At 42.2% G+C, this 25,697-nt stretch overlaps 1 protein-coding gene across 8 annotated transcripts in view; it reads right to left on the bottom strand.

Moving 5' to 3' along the window:
* The window catches only part of LOC145343552 (prominin-1-A-like), a 214,943-nt gene extending 191,377 nt beyond the window's left edge, over nt 1-23,566 (bottom strand). For 4 of the 8 annotated variants that reach the window (XM_080189804.1, XM_080189813.1, XM_080189812.1 and 1 more), the window contains exon 1: nt 23,348-23,565. The gene's annotated coding sequence lies outside the window, so the exon portion shown is untranslated. Of the gene's footprint in view, nt 1-23,347 lie in introns of all 8 variants that reach the window. The other 4 variants (XM_080189814.1, XM_080189815.1, XM_080189816.1 and 1 more) reach the window with 2 other exon arrangements.
* Nucleotides 23,567-25,697: the final 2,131 nt, after the last annotated feature.

Below are 25,697 nucleotides of genomic sequence, written 5' to 3'. Positions count from 1 at the left end.
GTTGTCTAATGGTTGGATGCCTAAACATCTGCTGCAAGGTTATGGTAACGAGAATTATGCCAGGAGCCAGTGTATCCATCGAGGAAGAACCCCAAAGACATCAGAAGAAACGAAGGAAAGAAGAAAACTGACCTCTATGTGAGAGTGTGTAATTGTTGGTCTAGGGATTATTAAAGTCATAATCTGGACCAAAAGTGGGGACTGAGGTGGGGAAAATCATAAAGACAGGACCTAACACACAAAATGGTGGCCTGGCACATAAAATGGTTACCTAAGAGAAATTAAGCAGGCACTGACTTTAGCACACACAGCTACTTGAAATTAAAACATGCAGCACAAGACAGTTATTTTAAAGTTAAACATGCAGGAAACCAATACTACAAGAAAACGGTAAGAGATTGAGGCACTTTAAAAAGAGAAGGACAAACTCAGGACAATAGGGTCCAATAAAGAGATTAGCCATAAATGCAGGAAAACCACTTAGTGTATGTATAGACCAAAACTAAGTCATTGGTAGTCACTGATAAAGGAAATCATTTGATACACAATGGACTACCAGTTAGCATACTCGGTGAGGCAAAGGGGGCTTAGGGAATGAACTCCAGATTTATGCTTATGCTCCAAAAGTCTTCTCCCATCTTACTTCATTTCCGTCTACCTTATTTTTCAATTCCATTCCCCCTCATCTACTTAACTAGCTTTGTTCTATATGCATCTATTCTAATTCCCTCAGCCACTCTATGTAGTAGCAAGACATTCCCAGAACTAAAGTCTCTTGACGTCTTTAATGAATTTAATATTATTTTATATTTATGACCTCTGGTTTTGGACCCTCCACTTGTGGAAAGATTTTTTTCTTAGTCCATGAGATATCAAAGTTCTCCTCCAAACCATATATCAAAATCTTTATTTTTCTCTTCTTTACCCTAGGGGCAATGAGGCTAACTATATTGTCCTAAGCTTCACCCCATCTGTAGTCAACTAACTCACTGCACACCAGAGATCATACCTGGTTCTTTCCTATTCTGTGTAGCTCAGTACTACACCAGAGGGGAGATTTCCCATTGCTGTTGAATGGGAAATGGGAACGGATTTAATCTTTCAGGGATGAATACATGAAAATGTTCATTTCCCTTAAAGAACTAAATCAATCCTACAGCTGAAGATAATGAGAAAAATACAAGTTTCAATGAAATGCAAATTGCCAGCACGATATCCAAAATTAGTTGAACAAGAGCTGGCTTTGCACTGTAGGAAACTTGTGCATGGAAAGTACAGTTAGATCACTTGTTCCTATTCCCAATATCAACAGTAAGAAAATAAAACAATGCTTTTGTTTGCACGGTTAAAAAATAGAAGCTTGTAGCCAAGTTATACTTTCTTTGCAAAAAAAGCTTAAACAGAACATATCAATATAAACACTTTAATAACTACAAATAACATTTCCTACAGTTCAAACATAAATAAAATGCACCAATGGCTTCAGGCTCTTAAAACAATTATTTTGCTGCACTGTCAATCTAACCGTGTAGAATGCCACAAAACTGACACCATCACAAGAGACATCAAATGTTGACTAGAAATATCTTGAGCAGATATTTTTAAACCTTATTTAATATATAGAAAAAGTGAAAAATCTCAAATATGAAAAAATTGCAACACAAAAAAAAGTGAGTTTAAAATTTAATGAATGCCGCTAAAAATTAGACTTGATTGATTCAGTTTCCTAATATATCTGCAATCATTAAAAAAAAAGGTATATTAGTCTTGCAACTATCAGCAACCAAAATGCCATCTCCAAATCATAGCTACTACAACTAAACTGTTTTGATCAAATATTTACCAAACAACGAGAATGTTATATCCTGTGCTATACTGCAATTGGAGGATTATAATTCACCTAGGGCACAATGTTTCACAGCAGACAGGATTTTTTGTTTAACAGGGATAATTAATGTAGTCAGTACAAAATTCAAATAAATGACTTGCATGCACAGAGAGATTAGTATTCCACTGAAAATACCAGAAGCATCAGTTCTAAAATATTAATAGCTACTGAAATATAAAGGCTCACTAATATACCATACGACATCAAAAAACCCCAGAAGAGCACCTAACAACTTCTATTTTTTTTCCAGATTAAAGGTAATGCATAACTAGAGAAAATACAAAATATAAATCAATGAAGCCAAGGTAGGCCAAGTTAAATGCTGTCATTTCATCCTACACTGATGAGACAGAATAGTGTGTCACCCAAAAGTTACAAAATAAAATACAATAATTTAGGCGTTCAATTGCATCTTAAAAATACGCAACATTGAATTTCACTACTTTATTCAGTAGGACTTTTCAAATTCTTGCATCTTACGAATTTTGTGTAATATTTGTTTTACAATTTCAGCATTCTATAGACTCTGGAAGAATTCCAGTAGATTGAATGGTAGCTAATGTAATCCTGCTTTCTAAAGAAGGGGGGAGGGAGAGAGAAAAAACAGGGAATTATTTACCCGTTAGCCTGACATTGGTGATGGGGAAAATACTGGAGTCAATTATTAGGATGTAATAACTGAGCATTTGGAAAGCAGTGACAGGTTGGTCCGAGTCAGCATGGACTCGCTAAAGGGAAATTGTGCTCAACAAATCTTCTGGAGGTTTTTTTGAGGATATGACCAGTAGAGCAGACAAGGGTGAAACAGTGGATGTTGTGTATCTAGACTTTCAAAAGGCAACTGACAAGGTCTGCACAAAAGTTTAGTGAGCAAAATTTATAGATCATGGTTTTTTTTTAATTCATTCATGGGACATGAGTGTCGCTGGCTGGCCAGCATTTATTGCACATTCCTAACTGAGAGTCAACCACATTGCTATGGCTCTGGAATCACACATAGGCCAGACCAGGTAAGGAGGCAGATTTCCTTCCCTAAAGGGCATTAGTGAACAAGGTGGGTTTTTACGACAATTGACAGTTGTTTCATGGTGATCGGCAGATTCTTAATTCCACATTTTTTTTAATTCAAATTCCACCATCTGCGTGGATTAATAATCTAACGATAATACCACTAGACCATCATTTCCCCTCGTATTGGGGGTCATGTACTGACATGGATAGGGAATCGGTTGGTGGACAGGAAGTAGAGAGTGAGAATAAATGGGTCCTTTTCAAAGTGGCAGCAGTGACTATAGGATATCGCAGGTTTCAGTGCTGGGGCCCCATCTATTCACAATATGCATTAATGATTTGAATGAAGGAATTGAATGCAATATCGCCAAATTTGCTGATGACACTAAGTTGGATGGCAGTGTGGGAATATACAACATAATGTGGGTAAATGTGAGGTTATCCACTTTGGTGGCAAAAACAGGAAGGAAGATTATCTGAATGGTGCCAGTTTAGGAAAAGAGGAGGTGACCTCGATGTCATGGTGAAACAGTCAGTGAAGATTGGTATGCAGGTAAAGTAGGCTGTGAGAAAAGCTAATGGCACGCTGGCCTTCATGGGAAGATGATTTGAGTATAAGAGGGAGGATGTCTTGCTGCAGTTAAATAGGGCCTTGGTGAGACTACACCTTATGCAATTTTGGTCTCCTAGTCTGAGGGAGGACATTCTTGCGGTTGAGGAAGCCCAGCCAAGGTTCACTCGACTAATTCCTGGAATGGCAGGACACATGGAGACACTGGATCGACTGAGCTTGTGCTCACTGGAATTTGGAAGAATGAGAAGGGATCTCATAAAAACAAAAGTTCTGATGGGGCTGGACAAACTGGATACAGGAAGAGTGTTCCCAATGTTGGGAAAGGGCAGAACTAGGAGTCACAGTCTAAGAATAAGGGGCAAGCCATTCAGGACTGAAAAGAGGAAGAATTTCTTCTCAGTTGGGTATCTGTGGAATTCTCTACCACAGAGAGCGGTTGGGACCTGTTCATTAGATATAATCATGAGGGAGCTGGACGTGGCCTTTGTGGCTAAAGGGATCAAGGGGTATGGAGAGAAAGCAGGAGTGGATTACTGAAAGTGCACGATCATACTGAATGGCACTACAGACTCAAAGGATCAAATGGCCTATTCCTGCACCTATTTTCTATATTTCTACTTAATCGTTCAAAATTATTTCCTGCTCAGTCTACTTACTGGCCTGAATAATATAAAGCTATTTTCAAAATTCACTGCATGTGTCATCAATACTTCACTTACTTCAATGAAATCATTCCTTAAACATTAACTCACCGGAGTATAAAACTTAAGATTACTTGCGTCTTTCCTCACTGCTCAACTAGCATTAGTCATGTCACTTTATTTGTGTCTTTTAATTGTACCTATTCCCAATAAAGTGCAAAATCCAAAGTTGCACACTGTATTCCAAGTGTGGTCTGATGAGTCCAGTGCAAAGAATCAGCATAACCCAAGCAGCTTTGCGGCAAGATACCCTAGCATTCACTTCAATAATTTATCTGTGCAACTTCAGTCTACCAACAAACCCAATTCCCTTTTAAAAATCTCTCTATGTTAGTACAATTCCTTCCAATGCATAATATCATTCATTCACACTTTCAACGAGCAACTGCACAGATCAGCTTCAGGTTTCAATTATAATTATCTGTCCAATTGCTTAACAGTCAAAATCCATCTTCTGAACCTCAACTGTATCCTTCATGATTACAATCTCTATTTTAGTGCTTTCAAATCTGTACATGAAAAACGAGGCCCCAAACAATGGCTCCCAAAACACACCACTCACCACCACCACCAAACCAGTAAGAATTAATTTAAAGGTTCATGAGAGGAATGCTAGGTCAATTATGTTTCTACATGGACTCCTGTGGATACCATCCTTCAACCGTGGTCATCCACTTAGTAAACTTCCAATTTTCTAAACTTCACTTTGCTCCTCCACTACACATATTAAACATATTTAATATGTTTATTCGTGTATGCATTTCACTCTGTAAATTTCAGATCAAAATATTTCCAGACTCCAGCTTTATGGATGCCAGTCTTCAGTCAATTCCATTCACTGCATTTGATATCAAAAAACAGTTGAAAGCACAGCGTCCAGAGGTTATGAGCCCTGAAAATATGTCAACTGCAGTACTGAAAACATATGCTCCAGACTAATCATGCCCCTAGACACTGTTCTAGCTCAAAACTAATATCTATGACAGTATTGAATTTTCCTGCCCATAAAAAGACAGGACAACTTCAATCTGGCCAAATAACTACCCCATCAGCTTACTCTCAATAATCAAACTGATGGAAGAGGTCAAAGGACTGTTATCAAACTGCATTTGCTCAGTAAACATTTGCTCCCCGATGCTCAGTTTAGGTTCCATCAGGGGCTTACCTCATTACAACCTTGGTCAAAATAAATAAAAAAAGTGGAGTTAAGATCAACTGCCCTTGACATCCAGGTAATATTTGACCAAGCATAGCCTTAGGAAGCCCAAGCAAAATTTAAGTCAGTGGGAATCAGGGGAAAAAAATTCTCCATTAGTTCGAGTCACACAAGCACAAAGGAACAAGATTGTAGTTGGAGGTCAAACTTCTGAGTCACGGCACATAATTGTAGGAGCTCACCAGGCTAGTACCCTAGACCAAACAATTTTCAGCTACTTCATCAATAACCTTCCCTCCAACATAAAATCAAAAGTGAGGATGTTTGGTGATGATTGCACAATGTTCAGTACCATGCAAAACTCTGCAGATACTGAACCAGTCCCTGCATGTATGCATGCATGTTTACGTGCACAAAGAGGTGGACAACATTCAGGCTTTGGCTGAAAAATGGCAAGTAAAAGTCATTCCACACAAATGCCAGGCAGTGTTCTACTCCAACAAGTGAGGATCCAAGCTTCTTCCCTTACTGCACAACAGCATTACCATCACTGGGATCCCCATCTTCAACAGTCTGAGCATTACCCTGGATCAGAAACTTTACTCATCCAGTAATATAAGTACTATGGCTATAAGAGCAGGAGGGGGTTTGGGAATTCTGCAGCAAGTAATTCACCCTCATTCCCCAAAGCCTGTCTGCCAACTACAAGTCACATGTCAGAAGTGTGATGGAATACTCATCACTTGCTTGGATGAGTATAGCTCCAATATTCAAGCAGCTCAACACCATTTGACAAATCCCATTTGACTGGCACTCCATCCAACACCAGTGCATCAACTGTAAGATGCACTGCAGCAACTAATGAACCCTTCTTCAATAACACCTGCCAGACCCACAATCTGTACCCACTCCTAGAAAGGCTGTATCACCTAGAAGGACTGTTCCACTTGGAAGGACAAGGGCAGCACATGCATGAGAACACCGCCATCATACTGATTTGAAACTCTATTGTTGTTCCTTCAACTGACTGGGTCAATACCCTAGATTCCCTTTCTAACAGCACTGACAGAAACAATACTTTTCACTGTATGATTATGTGATAATAATAAATCAAATCAAATCACTGCATAGCTGTAAAAAACTGTAGCCTGCAAAAGTTCAAGATGGCTCACAACCACCAGTTAGTGCAATATGCTCACATCCTATAAAGAGGAGGAAATGTTTTGGCATCCATTATTCCACACTGTAATATCAAGGAACTTAGTTTCCTCCAACTGCATTTTCCACACCCTCTTCAATAGGTATGTGGGGTATATTTTTGCTGTCACTCTTTGCCCTCGTGGCTGAGTCATTGTGCTGGATTGACTTCCAGAGCCTAAACTAAAAGGGGGCTAGTAAACTCGCTTGCATCTCTTGAAATTATCCACATGCAACATGTATCCCTGGCTATGCACAATTCTACCACATATCACCTTGCATAACTAACAGAACAGCAATTAATTTATTGACTGATGTCCTCTTCCTTCCCCACTTCAGAAAACCTTTAATTGTTGTAAAATCTAGAAGAAACATGTTTCCTTGTGAAAACTGGAAGTTATATATGAAACATTGCAACATGAACTATTTCACCAACTGACTACTGAAGAGGGGGAGGATAAGAGAATTTTACTTCTTAAGTGAGAGGATGTACAGACTGGTCAGCTCCACTTGAAGAATAGGCATGATGGCCGTAATGATTTCCATATTTGCTGTGATTTCTATGATTTTCTGGATTAATTGAATGACACGCTGTTTTTATTAGAAATCTGTACATGGACTTGCAATCTGTGGAAAACGAAATCCCAATGATACTGGCTTTCTGCAGTGCTTGGACTTTGTATGTTGCCCAAGTCACCAATCTTAATACTGGTGTGTTTTTCAACGATGTGTAATGCAGGTTTGCAGGCAGATGTTTGCTCAAAGATGTTTGCTCTCGAGGATTAGGTTGCTCCAATGCTGTTTAGATTCTGCCAGTTACAACACACTCCTTCAAATTACATCTGAAAGTGCATGCTGGGACACTGCACCAAAGTGAGTTTCAACTTTATTCTGAAATGTGCATTAATTACACATGAAATATCAATCAGGCCACATCAGAATGACCAATTACTAAAGCTACATCATTTCTGACACAAAATTGATCCACTGTACAAAACAAACTATTGCAATAAGGCCACTTTTGTCAGAAATCATATTTAATTTTTTTTTTCCAGAAAAACAGTCTGCATGACCAACTGCATGCTAAAGCTAACGACTATTAAGAAAGAAATGTTGTTAGCTTCCTTAGATTGCCACTGATCCTGCAACTGAGTATGATGCAGTAGGAAAACATATACACAAGAATTTCGCCATGTCATCTTCCTCCGTTTATCAAGAGTATGAAGATAGAAAATTATGGAAACAATAATCTAACAATTGTAAATAGGAAAGACAGGTAAATTTTGCAGGTAAAGAACTTCACCTGGGTCCTTCCTACAAGTTACTTGCATTCTTTGCAGTTTTAAAGAATTGTATCTACTCAAAACAGTTACACATTTTCCAGGTGTTGATGGCTATTGTATATTTCTAGCATGTTCTTTTCACTTAACGGATGAAAATACTCCACAGCATCTGCCTAAACCACTGTCAGCAGCCAATCACACAAACTTTTCACCTCTGGAAATGTTTGTTATCAGGCACCGCCTCACAATCAGATGTAAAGGCTCAACAAATACTGCAAATAATTCAATGTCAGTTTGACAACTATTGAATTATTAAATTATTCAAAAAAATTAACAAAGTGGGATCTTAACATTAAAGTCACTAATAAAGTTGTTTTAAGCAGCTTTGAAAAAAATGGTAGATTCTAATGTACAAACACCGGATTTTAGTATCCTGACAGAACATAAGAACATAAGAAATAGGAGCAGGAGTAGGCCATCTAGCCCTTCGAGCCTGCCCCGCCATTCAATAGGATCATGGCTGATCTGTCGTGGCTCAGTTCCACATTCCCGCCCTCTCCCCATAACCCTTAATCCCCTCTCTTATCAAAAACCCATCAACTCGCGTCTTAAAAATATTCAGCGAGGTAGCCTCCACCACTTCAACGGGCAGAGAATTCCAGAGATTCACCACCCTTTGAGTGAAGAAGTTCCTCCTCAACTCCGTTCTAAACCGTCCCCCCCTTTATCTTGAGGCTGTGCCCCCTAGTCCTACTATCCTTTGAGTGGGAAGAGTCTCTCCACCTCTATCCTATCCATCCCATTCATCATCTTATACGTCTCAATGAGATCTCCCCTCATTCTTCTAAACTCTAACAAGTACAAGCCTAGTTTATTCAGCCTCTCCTCACAGCTCAACCCCCTCAACTCCGGCATCAGCCTAGTAAACCTCCTCTGCACTCCCTCCAAGGCCAAAATATCCTTGCGTAAGTACGGCGACCAAAACTGCACACAGTACTCCAGCTGCGGCCTCACCAATGCCCTAAACAACCACAGCAAGACCTCCCTACTTTTATATTCAATCCCCCTCGCTATGAAGGCCAGCATCCCATTTGCTTTCCTGACCACCTGCTGCACCTGCAGGCTGGGTTTTTGCGACTCAAGCACAAGGACCCCGAGGTCCCTCTGCACCGTCACCTGCAGTTTTTCGCCACCTAAGTAATAATCCTTCCTACCATTATTCCTACCAAACTGGACCACCTCGCACTTGCCAACATTAAATTCCATTTGCCAGTTCCTGGCCCATTCGCCCAGCCTATCTAGATCCTTCTGCAGACTCTCCACACCCTCCGCACAATTTGCCGTTCCACCAATCTTGGTGTCATCAGCAAATTTCGACACCATACACTCGGTTCCCTCCTCCACATCATCTACATAAATGGTAAATAGCTGAGGCCCCAGCACCAACCCCTGGGGCACTCTAGTCACCATCCGCCAATCTGAATAGCACCCATTGACCCCCACTCTCTGCCTCCTATTTGACAACCAATCCTCTATCCACGCTAACACCCTACCCCCAACTCCATGTCCCCTGACCTTCTGCAATAACCTCTTGTGAGGTACCTTGTCAAACGCCTTCTGAAAATCAAGAAACACCACATCCACCGGCTCTCCTCTATCCACCGCCCCAGACACATCCTCATAGAACTCCAGTAAATTTGTCAGACACGACTTCCCTTTAACGAAACCGTGCTGTGTCTGCTCTATCAAGCAATTCCCCTCAAGATGCCTCGCTATTTCCTCCTTGATGATGGATTCTAACATTTTACCTACAACAGACGTTAAACTAACCGGCCTATAATTCCCTGCCTTTTGCCTGCCACCCTTCTTAAACAACGGCGTAACATTAGCCGTTTTCCAATCTTCCGGCACTTCCCTGGAATCCAGCGACGTCTGGACAATAACCACCAAGGCATCCACTATCACCTCCGCCATTTCTTTCAGAACCCTCGGATGCATTCCATCCGGTCCTGGCGACTTGTCCACAGTCAGCCCCTCCAGTCTGTCGAGCACCGCCTCTCTAGTAACAGTAATGTCATTAAGACCCTCCAGTCCTACCACCTTTCCATCTCTAACACCCAGCAAATTATTCACGTCCTCCTCCGTGAAGACAGAAACAAAAAAAAGTTATTCAAGACCTCAGCCATATCCCCATCCCCTACCACTAAGTCCCCCTTCTCATCCTCTAAGGGACCAACGTTCAGGATACTAGACCTGGGGGTCCTTTTGCATGAGTCGTAAAAACCCAGTCTGCAGGTGCAGCAGGTGATCAAGGCGGCGAATGGGATGTTGGCCTTTATAGCAAGGGGGATAGAATATAAAAGTAGGGAGATCTTGCTGCAACTGTACAAAGTACTGGTGAGGCCGCAACTGGAGTACTGTGCGCAGTTTTGGTCACCGCACTTGCGCAAGGATATGTTGGCCTTGGAGGGAGTGCTGAGGAGGTTCACTAGGCTGATACCAGAGATGAGGGGGTTGGACTACGAAGAGAGACTAAATAGACTGGGTCTGTGCTCATTGGAGTTTAGAAGGATGAGGGGGGATCTTATAGAGACGTATAAGATAATGAAAGGGATGGATAAGATAGAGGTAGAGAGATTCTTCCCACTTAGAAAGGATAGCACGACTAGAGGACACAGCCTCAAGATGGCGGGGGGGTGGCGGGGACAGTTTAGATCAGAGTTGAGGAGGAACTTCTTCACTCAAAGGGTGGTGAATCTCTGGAATTCTCTACCCGTTGAAGTGGTGGACGCTACCTCGCTAAATATATTTAAGTCACGGGTAGATAGGTTTCTGATAGACAAGGGAATTAAGGGTTATGGGGAGAAAGTGGGAAAGTGGAACTGATCCACTTCAGATCAGCCATGATTTTATTGAATGGCAGGGCAGGCTCAAAGGAGCAGGAGTAGGCCATCTAGCCCTATTTCTTATGTTCTTATGACAGCCAGATAAACACAAAACAAGCAACAATAACTTAATATGCAATTGGTACAGCACTGGAAAAGTAGTTTAAGTGGCAGTTGACTCTCGAACTCTGGTGCAACAAAGCAGCTAGTCCAGAGATTATTTCTGCACCATCATGCACAATGAGGTCCTAACCTCAGCTGTGCCATCATGGATGGCCCAGATAAGTGCCTCGAAGAAGAAAAACAAAATCTATGATACAAGTTACAAAAAGGCATTATAATGCATCCAGGCATGTGTCAACTGTTACAGTCAAAGTCATAGAGGTTTAAAGCATGGAATCAGTCCCTTCAGCCCAACTTGTCCATGCTGCCCCCTTTTTAACGCCTAACTCCCAATTGCCCACATCCCTCTATACCCATTTTAACAGAAAATTGTAGCCGCCTCTGCTGCTACGTCTGGAAGCATGTTCCAGACACTTACCAGCCCCAGTATGAAAAAATTGCCCCTCTGGGCCCTTTTGTATCTCTCCCCTCTCACCTTAAACCTATGTCTCTAATTTTAGACTCCCCTGCCTTTGGGAAAAGGTACTGACAATCTAGCTGATCTATGCCACTCATTATTTTATAGACCTCTATAAGATCACCTCTCAGCCTTCTACACTCCAGAGAAAAAAGTCCAAGTCTATCCAGCCTCTTTTTATAACTCAAACCATCAAGTCCCAGTAGCATCCTAGTAGATCTTTTCTGCATTCTTTCCAGTTTAATAATATCCTTTCTATAGAAGGGTGACCAGAACTGTATACAATATTCCAAGTCTGGAGTTACCAACGTCTTGTACAACTTCAACAAGGCGTCCCAACTCCTGTATTCAATTTCTGACCAATTAAACCAAGCGTGCTGAATACCTTCTACAATACTCTGTCCACCTGTAACTCCACTTTCAAGGAGCTATGAACTTGTACCCCTAGATCTCTGTTCTATAACTCTCCCCAACGCCCTACCATTAATTAAGTCAGTCCTGCCCTGGATCGGTCTACCAAAATACATCACCTCGCATTTATCTAAATTAAACCCCATTTGCCATTCATCAGCCCCCTTGCCCAATTGATCAAAATCCTGTTGCAATCCTAGATAACCTTCTTCACTGTCCACTACGCCACCAACCTCAGTGTCATCTGCAAATGTACTAACCACGTCTCCTAAATTTCCATCCAAATCATTAATACAAATAGTGGACCCAGCACCAATCTCTGAGGCATACCACTGGCCACAGGCCTTCAGTTGAAAAACAACCCTCTAGAACCACCCTCTGGCTTCTGTCATCAAGCCAGTTTTGTATCCATTTAGCTACCTCACCCTGGATCCTGTGAGATTTAACCTTATGCAACAACCTACCATGTGGTACCTTGTCAAAGGCCTTGCTAAAGTCCATGCAGATATCAACTGCCCTCATCTACCTTCTTGGTTACCCCTTCAAAAAACTCAATCAAATTTGAGAGACCTGATTTTCCTCTTGCAAAGCTTTGCTGACTGTCCCTAAATGCAATTCTGCCTCTCAAAATACCCACAATTTACCCACTACAGATGTGAGGTTCACCGGCCTGAAGTTTCCAGGCTTCACCCTACAGCCCTTCTTAAACAAAGGCACATTTGCCACCCTCCTACCTTCACCTGTGACTATCGATGATTCAAATACCTCTGCTAGGGGGCCTGCAGTTTCTTCCTTAGCCACCCACAGTGCCTTGGGATACACTTTATCAGCTCCCAGAGATTTATCTACCTTGATGTGCTTCAAGACTTCCAGCACCACCTCCTCTATTATACGTACATTCTCCAAGACATCACTATTTATTTCCCCAAGTTCCCTAACATCCAAGCTTTTCTCAATAGTGACTACAGATGTGAAATATTAATTTAGGATCTCATCCATCTCTTATGGATCTGCACATAGATGACCTTGTTGATCCTCAATAGAGATCCTACTCTCTCCCTTGATACTCTTTTGTTCTTTATGTATTTGTAGAAGCTCCTTTCCCTTACCTGCCAAAACAATCTCGTGTCCCCTTTCTGCCCTCCTGATTTCTCTCTCAACTCTATTCCTACACACTATACTCAAGGGATCCACTTGATGTCAGCTGCCTGTGCAGGTCATGTGCTTCCTCCTTCTTCTTGACCAGGGCCTCAATATCCCAAGTCATCTAGGGTTCCCTACTTCTAACAGTCTTGCCCTTCACTCTGAGGAATGTGCTTACCCTGAACCCCGGTTAACATTTCTGAAAGCCTTGCACTTACCAGACACCCTTTGTCTTCCCACAGACTCCCCCAATTAAAGCTCCTGTCTAATTCCATCAAAATTGGCCCTGCCTCAATTTAGAATTCTATGTTTTGGGCCAGACCTATCATTCTCTACAATTATCTTAAAACTAATGGAATTATGGTTACTTGTCCCAAAATGATCCCTCACTACCATTTCTGTCACCTGCCCTTCCTCCCCCCCCCCCCCCCCCACCAAGAGGAGGTCAAGTTTTGTCTCCTCTCTAGTCAGGACATCTGTACTGAATGAGATATTCCTCCTGAATACACAAATTTCTCTCTATCCAAGCCTCTAATACTATAGCTGTACCAGCGAATGTTCCCTGTCCTTCATTCCCTTCAAAAGGAGAAACATATTTGACTCAAGGATCTCCTGTAAGTGCTTTTAAAGAGTGAAGTTGGTTAATGATTTGCTTGAAAGTAGAAATCCAAATTATAGATGGTAACGCCAAACTTATTTTTAGGCTTAACAAACATTTAAAATGACAATCTTGCAATTTGAAGACGTGGTGGTGGTGGTGGTGGCGGTGGCGGCGGTGGGGGGCTAACCAACAAAATTCTTCAACAGTAGCAGAATGAGCAAAAGGGAAGTGGATACTTTGAGGAACAGAGGAGGTTGCAGGACTGTGCAAGAAAGATAGAGACAGGCAGCAGAAAAGCCATTAAAAAGGAATTTATGTGGAATAGGAATTTTAATTTGGAGATGTAGGTTGATAAGAACAGAAGGGATGGAGAGTGTTACTTGATGTTGGGTGGGATACGTCTGCAGAGTTTTCGATGAGCTGAAGTAAACGCAGTTAGGAGTATTGGAACAGTTATGTCTGGAGGTGACAAAGACATGGATAAAATTTCAGCAACAAATTTGATGAGCCATGGGAGCAGGCGAACAATGACGGGATTTGAAAAGCTATGGAGTGGAAACTTAGCTCAGGATCAAATAGGATGTCGAGGTTAGAAATAGACAGGACCGGCTCAACAAAGGACAAATGGCAAGAGAAAGGAATGGGATTGGTGGCAATGATTCAGAATTTGTGGCAGGTGCCAAATGCAATGGCTTTAGTTTTCCCAATGTTTGGCTGAAGAAAACTGTGGTTCACCAAAACTGGATGTTGAACAAGCAGTCTGATAGCATAGTCTAGTATAAGGTTGAGGGGTGGTGGATAGGTAACGCTAGTGTCAGAGTACATTTGGAAGCTTTCCTTAAGTTTGCATGGGATGTTGCCAAGGCATAGATCGGACAACAAGATGACCAAGGACATAGGTACACCGCTCACAATAAAACTTAAAGTGCTTGCTGTTGCTTACTATAGCTTTTCATCGAAAGCCACATAACCGAAAAATACAAATGGAAGAAGGCATCTCAAAACAAATCCTTGCAAAATGTCCATCATCATATAAATCCTTTAGTTGATAAGAAAAGCTTGCAAATGTTCTCACTTTTATGAAGTCAGTGTAATTTTGTTTCAATTAGGTTGCTGGTCACAAGTAATTCAGAACAGTATCTCACAGGCTGTAATGAAGTTCTGCCTTCTCACAGATAGGCACTACACTACACTGAATTAGTGGGCTGCAGATTTTCAAACTATGCTATCACAAATGTAACAAAGTTTTACAGAAAGACAATTTAAGTATTAGCACTAAAATTAGTTTATGTATGCTAACCTTAAGGTTACATAAATCCATTGCTTAGTATATATTCACCAATTGTAGAACAAGCATTATAGTCGACAACTCAAATCCTTTTAGCAATGGGTCCAGAATCCGTTCTTTCATATATACCACTTTCAGAAAATACAGCCCATTTTACGCTATTGCAAATGAATCTACACTTAACTTCCTGTATGTTCAGGGTAATAATTGGAGTAGGAAAATACAGAGGTATTTGGTAGATGTTTGTGAGGATGAGGATCCTTGACCCCCTGCCAAGCTGCATATCCACATCAAAAGGGATATGGGTCAGGGAGGTCAGTGGCCCACAGCTCTCTCATTTATATGATCTAAGCAGCTGGTTGCACACACCAGCAACAATATCCCAGGATCACAACTCAAAACTGTGCAAAACTAGGCAATGGACCCAAGAGCTTCAGCTGATGTTGCTTGGTGATATCACCCCTTCTAAATGCACAAAGACTGGAAATGACCTAATAAGTTATTAGGACAATGGCTCAAAAGGTGGAGACCAGCAAGTAAGTCACATCAGGAAACAGTCATCACACTTAGTAAGACAAGTGGACTGTTACCAATGAACAGCCAGGGACCTCACACACTACAAAACTCATACCTAGTCACAGAAAGCCACAGCCAAAAAATTAGTGATGTAGCATGACAGCTGACTCCCTGGCAGGAGTACCCACAAACAGGATGAGAGGATGAAAGGTAGCAGGAGCACGACTAGGAAGCTGACTGACGGGCAAGAGGATCATGGAATGGGTGTTGCTGAGTTTGGAAAAAGATTGGAAGTTATATATTGCAGAGGTCATCATTGGGTCAATTTTCTTTCCCAATGTAGATGATTTGATCTTAACCATATAGAGCTCATTGTCAAAACTAGAGAGAGAGAGAGAGAGAGAGACACTTTAGAAAACAAAGGAAGATTTCAGGAGAATATAGACAGATTTGTAACATACACAAAACAGAATAAATTCAATAGAATGATGCTGAAGGTGGTGGATGAACAAAAATACCCAGAAGATCAAGCAAATTATTTCATTGAAAGTGAGGTAAGTAAAATAAATAAGACATTTTGAGTTTTATACATAAAAGACAACAAACATTTAAAAGTTTTAATAGCACTTGCTCAAAGTATAGGTCAGGCCTCAGAAAATTCATGTGTCCAGATTTGAACAACCATTATAGAAAATACCTTAAAGCCATAGCGCAGGGAACAGATTCAGTGATAGGAAACTAAAAAGGTAAGATCAAAGTCCCAAAAGACCATAGGCCTGTTGAGCAGGAGGGCTGACTGGTGGCGATTTAACCCAAGAATCACCACACCTTAGGCAAGGGGCAAAATTGAGAAGGCAGGCCTTAATAAGTAACCTCAGCCAGTACAGGAATTGAACCCATTCCACTGGCCTCTTTCTGCATCATTAACCAGCTGTCCAGCCAATTGAGCTAAACACAATTACAAGAAAAACACAAGATATAGCAATTATCTCTACTGAAGCAGAAGAGGCCAAGGCAACTTATATAACTTATGTGATTTCTGAGAAAGCTCTCGTAAATTCTAGAAGATTTTGTTATGGTGAAGAAGGAAATTATTTCCCCTATTTGAGTAATAAGAGATCAGCCACGGAGATGGTGGTGTCATGGTAAAAATCACTGGATTTGTGGTCCAAACACCTAGGCTATCTGCTGACACAGGTTCAAATCCCACCACAGCAGCTGGTGGAAGCTGAATATAATTAATTAAGTCTGGAATCTAAAGCTCATCTCTGTTATGGTGACAATGAAACCATTGTCGATTGTTGATAAAAACCCACCTTGTTCACTAACTCCTTTAGGGAAGAAAATCTGCCGTCCTTACCCATTTGGTCTACATGCAACTCCAGACCCACAAAAAAATGTGGTTAACTCTTAAATGCTCTCTGAAGTGGCCTAGTAGTTTGGTTCAAGGGCAATTAGGGGCTTGGTAACAAATGCTGACCAGCCAGCGACGTCCACATCCCATGAATGAATAAATTCAAAATTGCTTTATTAAAAGAATGATGTGGGATAATAACAGGATGGCCAATAACTTCAGAGCTCCAAGGTATTGTAACTATGGGCTACTTCAAAATGCTTTGGGGGATCTAAAGGTAAGGATTACATGGCAATTACCTGGGAGCTTAAATTTTCAGTGGCCAAATATCCTGCAATTGGAGTGATCTGAAAGTAAAAGATAAATCTCAGACTTCAGAGGCTTCCAACTATCTTACAGTAATCATTACCTAAAACAAGTTAGAAATACGCTCAAAGCTCAGATAGATTTTTAATCAGTAATCAAGGGTTGTGGGGATAAGGTAGGAAAGTGGAGTTGAGGATAGTCGTATCAGATCAGTCATGATCTCATTGAATGGCAGAGCAGACTTAATGGGCTGAATGGCCTACTTCTGCACCCACATCCTTTGGTCCAAAGAACTAAAGCCATTTTTAACACATGGGTAACTATTGCACCCCCATGGGACTCTTATTTCCCTGCCCTCCTCCTGACCCCACACGAGATAAACCCCTCCCCCCCCCACACCCCTGACATGCTCCCTGACTTCCCACACTTCCAACAAATACCTGACTCCACCAATGTCCTGCCCTACCCCACCCCCAACCAGCTGACAACCCCACTTTAACCTGCTGTAAAGCAGCAAGTGCCATTCAAAAAAAGGAACTTAGCTTCCTATTCGCTAACTCTCCTAGCCTCTGACCTGTTTTAGAAGCTACAGGACTGATTTAACTGTTAAAGATACTTCCTATTTTTCACATTACCTCACATTGAGAAATTCTGTATGTACAATATTTGCATAAAACTGTCATTCCAAGATGTCAAGGAAACAAAGTTACAGTCCAACAAATTTTCTGTTCACATTTACTAAAATTTGTATCATGTATGCTTTTAGTCGTGCAGTAGTACAGAAGTTGCGTATTGCTGTATAAAATGAAATGCTGTCAAAGCTTTTTTTTCTTGCACTCATTAAGACAGCTTGCAAGGAATTGCCAACTGTAACGGGAGAACAATTTACACTACATGAAAAGAGTGCTGCCTGGTTGGCAAGTAGACTTTGATGGAAGCATTGCCATGGAGAATACAGCACAGAACAGTTAGCTGCCTAACTTTGTTCACATTCAAACAAGACTTTGACTGGTCTAGGCATTGCACCAGGGTTTCCTGTCTGCAAAAGATAAGGCACTGAGAGAAAAATGTGAGACTTTCAGAATGCATATAGAACTACACTGCAAGTATAACTGAATCCTAAATTAATTCTCAGTGTAATTATTCGCACAATCAGGATTATTTAGCAGGTGCTGTCTAAATCACAGAATCACATTTAATGTCAGATGCTATGGCCAGAATCTTACTGTCCCTCCCACCTGGCAGGATATTATGGTGTTGGACTGGGGTAAACACAGTAAAAAGTCTGACAACACCAGGTTTAAGGCCAACCGATTTATTTGATAGTAAACTCACTAGCTTTCGACGTTTCCCGCTTCTTCAGGTGAATGGAGAGTTATGGCCTCAGACAGAGCATATAAAGCACAGACAGTTTACAGATTATTGATTAGAATGTCAATCTTTACACCTAACCTGCTGTTCAAGTCCTAAAGTGGCCAACAATGTGAGTGGAAGGAGCACTGATCACGGGTTAAAGAGATGTGTATTGTCTCCAGACTGTACAGTAAGTGAGGTTTTGCAAACCCAGGCACGTCACGGGGGTTACAGAGAGTGCGACATGAACCCAAGATCCCTGTTGAGACCGTCCTCGTGTGCGGAACTTGGCTATCAGTCTCTGCTCAGCGACTCTGCGCTGTGTGTCGTGAAGGCCACCTTGGAGAATGCTTACCCGAAGGTCAGAGGCTGAATGCCCATGACCACTGAAGTGTTCGCCAACAGGAAGGGAACGGTCTTGCCTGGTGATTGTCGAGCGATGTTCATTCATCCGTTGTCGTAGCATCTGCATGGTCTCCCCAATGTACCGTGCTTCGGGACATCCTTTCTTGCAACATATCAGGTAGACAACGTTGGCCGAGTTGCAAGAGTATTTACCGTGTACCTGGTGGATGGTATTCTCACGTGTGATGATGGTATCCATGTCGATGATCCGGCATGTCTTGCAGAGGTTGCTGTGGCAAGGTTGTGCAGTATTGTGGTCACTGTTCTCCTGAAGGCTGGGTAGTTTGCTGCGAACAGTGGTCTGTTTGAGGTTGCGTGGTTGTCTGAAGGCAAGAAGTGGGGGTGTGGGGGATGGCCCTGGCGAGATGTTCGTCTTCAATGATTTGAAGACATCGTAGCTTCTCCGCTCCGGGGAAGTACTGGATGACGAAAGGTACTCTGTCCACCGTGTCCCGTGTTTGTCTTCTGAGGAGATCGGTGCGGTTTTTTGCTGTGGCGCATCGGAACTGTCAATCTGAGTCGAGCGCCATATCCTGTTCTTATGAGGGCATCTTTCAGCGTCTAGAGGTGTCTGTCACGATCCTCCTCATCCGAGCAAATCCTGTGTATACGGAGGGCTTGTCCATAGGGGATGGCTTCTTTAACATGTTTAGGGTGGAAGCTGGAGAAGTGGAGCATTGTGAGATTGTGGGCTTGCGGTACAGTGAGGTGCTGTCACCTCACTGTACCGCAAGCCCACAATCTCACAATGCTCCACTTCTCCAGCTTCCACCCTAAACATGTTAAAGAAGCCATCCCCTATGGACAAGCCCTCCGTATACACAGGATTTGCTCGGATGAGGAGGATCGTGACAGACACCTCTAGACGCTGAAAGATGCCCTCATAAGAACAGGATATGGCGCTCGACTCAGATTGACAGTTCCGATGCGCCACAGCAAAAAACCGCACCGATCTCCTCAGAAAACAAACACGGGACACGGTGGACAGAGTACCTTTCGTCATCCAGTACTTCCCCGGAGCGGAGAAGCTACGATGTCTTCAAATCATTGAAGACGAACATCTCGCCAGGGCCATCCCCCACACCCCCACTTCTTGCCTTCAGACAACCACGCAACCTCAAACAGACCACTGTTCGCAGCAAACTACCCAGCCTTCAGGAGAACAGTGACCACAATACCGCACAACCTTGCCACAGCAACCTCTGCAAGACATGCCGGATCATCGACATGGATACCATCATCACACGTGAGAATACCATCCACCAGGTACACGGTAAATACTCTTGCAACTCGGCCAACGTTGTCTACCTGATATGTTGCAAGAAAGGATGTCCCGAAGCACGGTACATTGGGGAGACCATGCAGATGCTACGACAACGGATGAATGAACATCGCTCGACAATCACCAGGCAAGACCGTTCCCTTCCTGTTGGCGAACACTTCAGTGGTCATGGGCATTCAGCCTCTGACCTTCGGGTAAGCATTCTCCAAGGTGGCCTTCACGACACACAGCGCAGAGTCGCTGAGCAGAGACTGATAGCCAAGTTCCGCACACGAGGACGGTCTCAACAGGGATCTTGGGTTCATGTCGCACTCTCTGTAACCCCCGTGACGTGCCTGGGTTTGCAAAACCTCACTTACTGTACAGTCTGGAGACAATACACATCTCTTTAACCCGTGATCAGTGCTCCTTCCACTCACATTGTTGGCCACTTTAGGACTTGAACAGCAGGTTAGGTGTAAAGATTGACATTCTAATCAATAATCTGTAAACTGTCTGTGCTTTATATGCTCTGTCTGAGGCCATAACTCTCCATTCACCTGAAGAAGCGGGAAACGTCGAAAGCTAGTGAGTTTACTATCAAATAAATCGGTTGGCCTTAAACCTGGTGTTGTCAGACTTTTTACAGGATATTATGGTCCCACCAAAATAAATGGCAATTTAACGGGCCCAACACATTCCCAGAGACACAATGACAGGGCCATTAAATCCTGGCTTTTTTTCAGTTCTGCAGCACAGGCTGATTGGATGCAGTCAGCATTTTGCCTGTTGCAAACATTCACAGTGATACACTGTTTGATATGATCCACCACTATTCACCTGATAATACACTGGCACTGAAATTCATACACCATGTTGCTTTTTTTTTCAAGCAATGTTCGCTTTTACTCTTTTTGGCAAGATAATTACATTTGAGGAAGATCAGTCAGTATACCTCAGCTTAACCGCCCAGAGATCCTAAAGTCCTCCCCTCCTAAAGTACTATGCAACAGTTAATTGTTGCACAATTCCAGGTTCTGGTCACCTGTGACCTATCTGAAAGGTTATTTCACATTTTCAGTCATTGAATGAAGAACCTCAATTTCAGTTATAAAATTATCTCCTAATTTGAGCACCCTTATTTCACTATATAGTTTAAAATAAATTTTGCTCATGTTTTATAATTTCTTAATCACCTTATAAAATAATCTCACCTACACATATGTACTGCTGAAAAGTCCAAACCTTTCTGGTCTTTCATAACTTCACTTAAATTCACTCGGGATGTCTTGTTGAAGTTGTACAAGACATTAGTAAGGCCACACTTGGAATATAATGTATAGTTCTGGTCACCCTATTATAGGGAAGGATATTATTAAACTAGAAAATGCAAACAAGGTTTAGTAGGATGCTATCAGGATTTGATGGTTGGAGTTATAAGGAGAGGCTGGACAGACTGGAACTTTTTTCCCCCAGGAGCATAGGAGGCTTAAGGAGGATCTTATAGCGATCCATAAAATAATGAGGAGCAAAGATCAGCTCCAGTCAACATCTTTACCCAAAGGTAAGAAAATTAAAACTAGAGGGCATAGGTTTAAGGTAAGAGGCGAGAGATACAAAAAAAGTCCAGAGGAGCAATTTTTTTGAATTAAAAAATTGGTGAATTTCTGGAATGAGCTGCCAGAGGCAGTAGTATAGCAGAAGGTACAATTTTGTCAGTTACATGGGTAAGATGCGTATAAAGGCATATTGGCCAAATGTGGGCAATTGAGACTAGCTTAGTAAAAACTGGGCAGCATGGTCAAGTTGGGCTGAAGGGCCTGCTTCCATGCTATAAACCTCTGACTCTATAACTGGAGTTTGCACATTTTCCCTGTGTGGGGTTCCTTGAGGTGCTCCAGTTTCCTCCCACAGTCCAGAGATGTGCAGGTTCGATGGATTGGCCATGCTAAATTGTCCCTCAGTGTCAGAGAGACTAGTAGGATAAATACATGGGATTAGGCGATAGGGCTTAGGGCTGGGATTTTTGTCAGTGCAGGCTTGATGGATCGAATGGCCTCCTTCTGTACTGTAGGGATTCAATGATTCTATGAACTCTGGCTGAACACTTGGGGGCAGGGGGCTCAGGAAGAAAATCTGTCCAGTAGCTCTTTCCAACAGTGACTCCAGTATTTGAATGTCTCTTAGTTCTTGGCAACCAAAACTGGTGCAATCTGATCAGAGCACTATAAAGTTAGAAAGTCACAGGAGGTAATGCTATCTTCCATTTTCACTAGGTTGTTCAACATGCTATTTAGTTTTGTTGATTACTATTTGGTATTAGTCAGGTGTCAAAGTTACAGAGACTCCTAGATCTCTCTTCCAGCTTCATTCTTAACTATGAATAATATAGAAATAGATATGTGTCATTTTTTTTTCTTGTTTCATACTTCATTGCATTAAATTTCATCTAGCATTGTTCTTGTCCAACTCATTTCATAATTTCTGGGCTGTCTCCTCAGATTTCACTGCTCCACCTGGTTCGGTATTATCCACAAATCTGACTGCTCTGCGTCGAGTTTCTGAATCCAGGTCATTTATGTAAATTAAAAATAATCAGATTCCAGCATCAAATCCCAAGACGCCAAACTTAGTTATTTCCCTTGCATTGACATAACATTTCCAGCAAAAATTCCTTGCTTTCTACCCTTTCATCAGCTCCTATTCATCCCTGAAGCTTCAAGAAATAGGTTTTTAGTGGAACTTCATTAGAAAACGTTGCAAGCAGACCTATTATTTCCATTGTTGGTGTTTCACCGTCAAATGACAAGCATTAGGCAGAAACATCCCTTGAAACAGATACAGAAAAAAGATGCAGGTGGTAATGGGACAATAAATTTACTTTCCCAAGGACGGCGAAAGAGCCGGTGAAGCTTCGTTTCATTGTTAAAAATCTGTACGTTTTAAATTACAAGCTTGAAGATTATCTTTTCTTTTGAAAAAACACACAAATTGTGCGTGGATCATGAAAGCTCCTTTTGAAGTTCAAAATAATTACAGTCCGTCCCTTTAAAAAGAGATAAGAAATAGTTGCGATGAGCTTGGGGAACATGCTAAAACTTTACAGCAGTTACATTAAGTTTCCTCTCCACGGCGAGGGCAATTACACAGAAGACTAGAAATTACACGGCACTCCATGGTACATCCCTTTCAGCGAATGTTAGCATAACAAATGGCTAACTACAAAAACTGATCCAATCTCTCTCTCGATTTTAAATTTTAACAGTTTTACTAGCGACGTGGAAATCGCTGTTTCCACTGCATTTAAGCGTGTACATCTAAATGTATTGACGACACTGCACAACCCCCAACCCCACATAGCATTCAACCCTGATTTACAAGTAAATCATTTGCGGAGGCTAAGAAGCTGGTCGCCGTGATTTCAGTTTCTTTACCTCGGGCTCTGGTCTGAGTTCACCATTTCATGTTGTTCCTCTCACTCCACCGAACGGCTCTTTCCACAGCGGGGTACTCACTGCACCCGAATACAGCCACCACCGGCCCCCCAGCGGCTGCAGGATTACTCCTTAACCCCACCCGCTCCAGAGCGCAATCAAATCCGCGCAATACACCTCCTAGCGAAAAACTAACCACCCCCGAAAGCTCTTTCATTCACACCGACCCGGGGGGCAGGGGGGGAGACGAGGAGAAGGGGGCGTGGCCGAGAGAATTGCAGGAGGGGAGGGGGAGGGCGTGGCCGAGGGAGGGGGCAGGAGGAGGAGAAGGTGCCGGCTGGCTGGCGGGGGCGGGCCTGATGTGGGCAGCTCGTGCTCCACCTGTCCGTTGAGAGTGCGCTCCCTCGAGCTCCAATTTGCGCTCGCGCAGCCACTCCAAGTGGTTGACATTCGCACGTGCAATGCCCGGCAGTTGGGGCACATCGCTGAAGGGGGAACTGGAACTTGCTCTCCCCGGACACACACGCTCACACAGCATGATGGAAAGATCATAATCTGCGTTTGTGCTGGATCGAGATAAATCCAATCCTTCGGCCGATGCTAAAAGCTTTTTTTATTGAAAACTCATAAAGATCACACGTATACGTTTGAGTTTTTTTTTGTTTTGTGCCGCAGGTGTGAACCTGCATTTTCTTCCAAAATATATACACTGCAACCTATTTCTACTTTATAGTGAAATCGTACTTGATATAAAAAATAATTGCCCCCTCCTCCCAGGGGTGGGCAATAAACGCTGGCCCAGCCAGCGACGCCCACTTCCCAAGAACGAGTATAAATCAATGACTGGCTGGAAACCATGAAGGGATTTAACAAAATAGTTACCCTCCGGGGACTTCGGACCCCGGTCAAAAATGGCTGTATGTTTGCATGACTGGAGCTTTTACGTTCCAAAACTATTGAAGTGGAGACAAGCTGTGTGGAAAGTCACATTAGGAACAATGACCTTGAAAGAGGATTAATGGTGTCATTTCCTATCCAATTAGGAAAGTGACTTGACAATCACCTTGGTACTGAACTGGGTGGAGACAAACCATTAGACATAATAAAAACAGAAAATGCTGGAAAATCTCACTAGGTCTGACAGTATTTGTGGAGAGAGAAACAAGAGTTAATGTTTCAAGTTCATATGACTCTTCAGAGCAGTGGACATAATCACTGGAATAAGGGGTTCCTGGATGAAAAAATTCCCAGTCAAGATTAAATCAAGATAACTGGAATACAAAAGCCATGACTGTAAGTGGATCACTGGGCAGTTAGTGAGAGATCATGTGCCAAGCACAATTTTTGTGTGCTTAAGCAACTGATTGCTCTGCAAAACAGAACAAACAAATGAGAAGGTGAAGGAACAAGACCCTGAGTATGTTCTCTCTCTCTCCGTCAAACTTGCAAGTTGAACATTGTTTGCTGATTTTGACTATCCAGGTCCAATAGACATATTTTAAAAATAACTCCACCCAGCAGTATTGGGTCCAGAAGAACAAGTAAATCACCTTGATGCTGAAAGCAGCATGGCCCCTGAGATCATTTATATGAATGATTTGGGTGAGAATATAGGAGGCATAGTTGGTAAGTTTGCAGATGTCACCAAGATTGGTGGCATAGTGGACAGTGAAGAAAGTTATCTCCGATTGCAACGGGATCTTGATCAAGTGGGCTGACAAATCACAGATGGAATTTAATTTACATAAATGCATTTTGGCAGATTGAACCAGGGCAGAACTTACTCAGTTAATGATAGGGCATTTGGGAGAGTTACATGTTCATAGTTCCTTGAAAATGGAGTCACAGGTGAACAGAGTGTTGAAGAAGGCATTCAGCATGTTTGGTTTCATTGGTCAGAATATTGAATACAGGACTTGGAATGTCTTGTTGAAATTGTACAAGACGTTGGTAAGGCCACACTTGGAATTCCGTGTGCAGTTTTGGTCACCCTATTATAGAAAGGATATTAAATTAGAAAGAGTGCAGAAAAGATTTACTAAGATTCTACTGGGTCTTGATGGTTTGGGTTATAAGGAGAGGCTAGATAGACTGGGACTTTTTTCTCTGGAGCGTAGGAGGCTGATGGGTAATCTTATAGAGGTCTATAAAATAATGAGAGGCACAGATCAGCTAGATTGTCAATATCTTTTCCCAAAGGTACGGGAGTGTAAAACTAGAGGGCATAGGTTTAAGGTGAGAGGGGAGAAATACAAAAATGTCCAGAGGGACTATTTTTTCACACAGAGGGTGGTAAGTGTCTGGAACAAGCTGCCAGATGTAGTTGTAGAAGCGGGTACAGTTCTGTCTT

The sequence above is a fragment of the Carcharhinus amblyrhynchos genome, chromosome 1 (assembly GCF_965287045.1).
Source record: "Carcharhinus amblyrhynchos chromosome 1, sCarAmb.v2.hapA, whole genome shotgun sequence".
Lineage (NCBI taxonomy): Eukaryota > Metazoa > Chordata > Chondrichthyes > Carcharhiniformes > Carcharhinidae > Carcharhinus > Carcharhinus amblyrhynchos.
The sequence above is the reverse complement of the archived record's forward strand: the minus strand, read 5'-3'. Positions and strand labels throughout refer to the sequence as shown.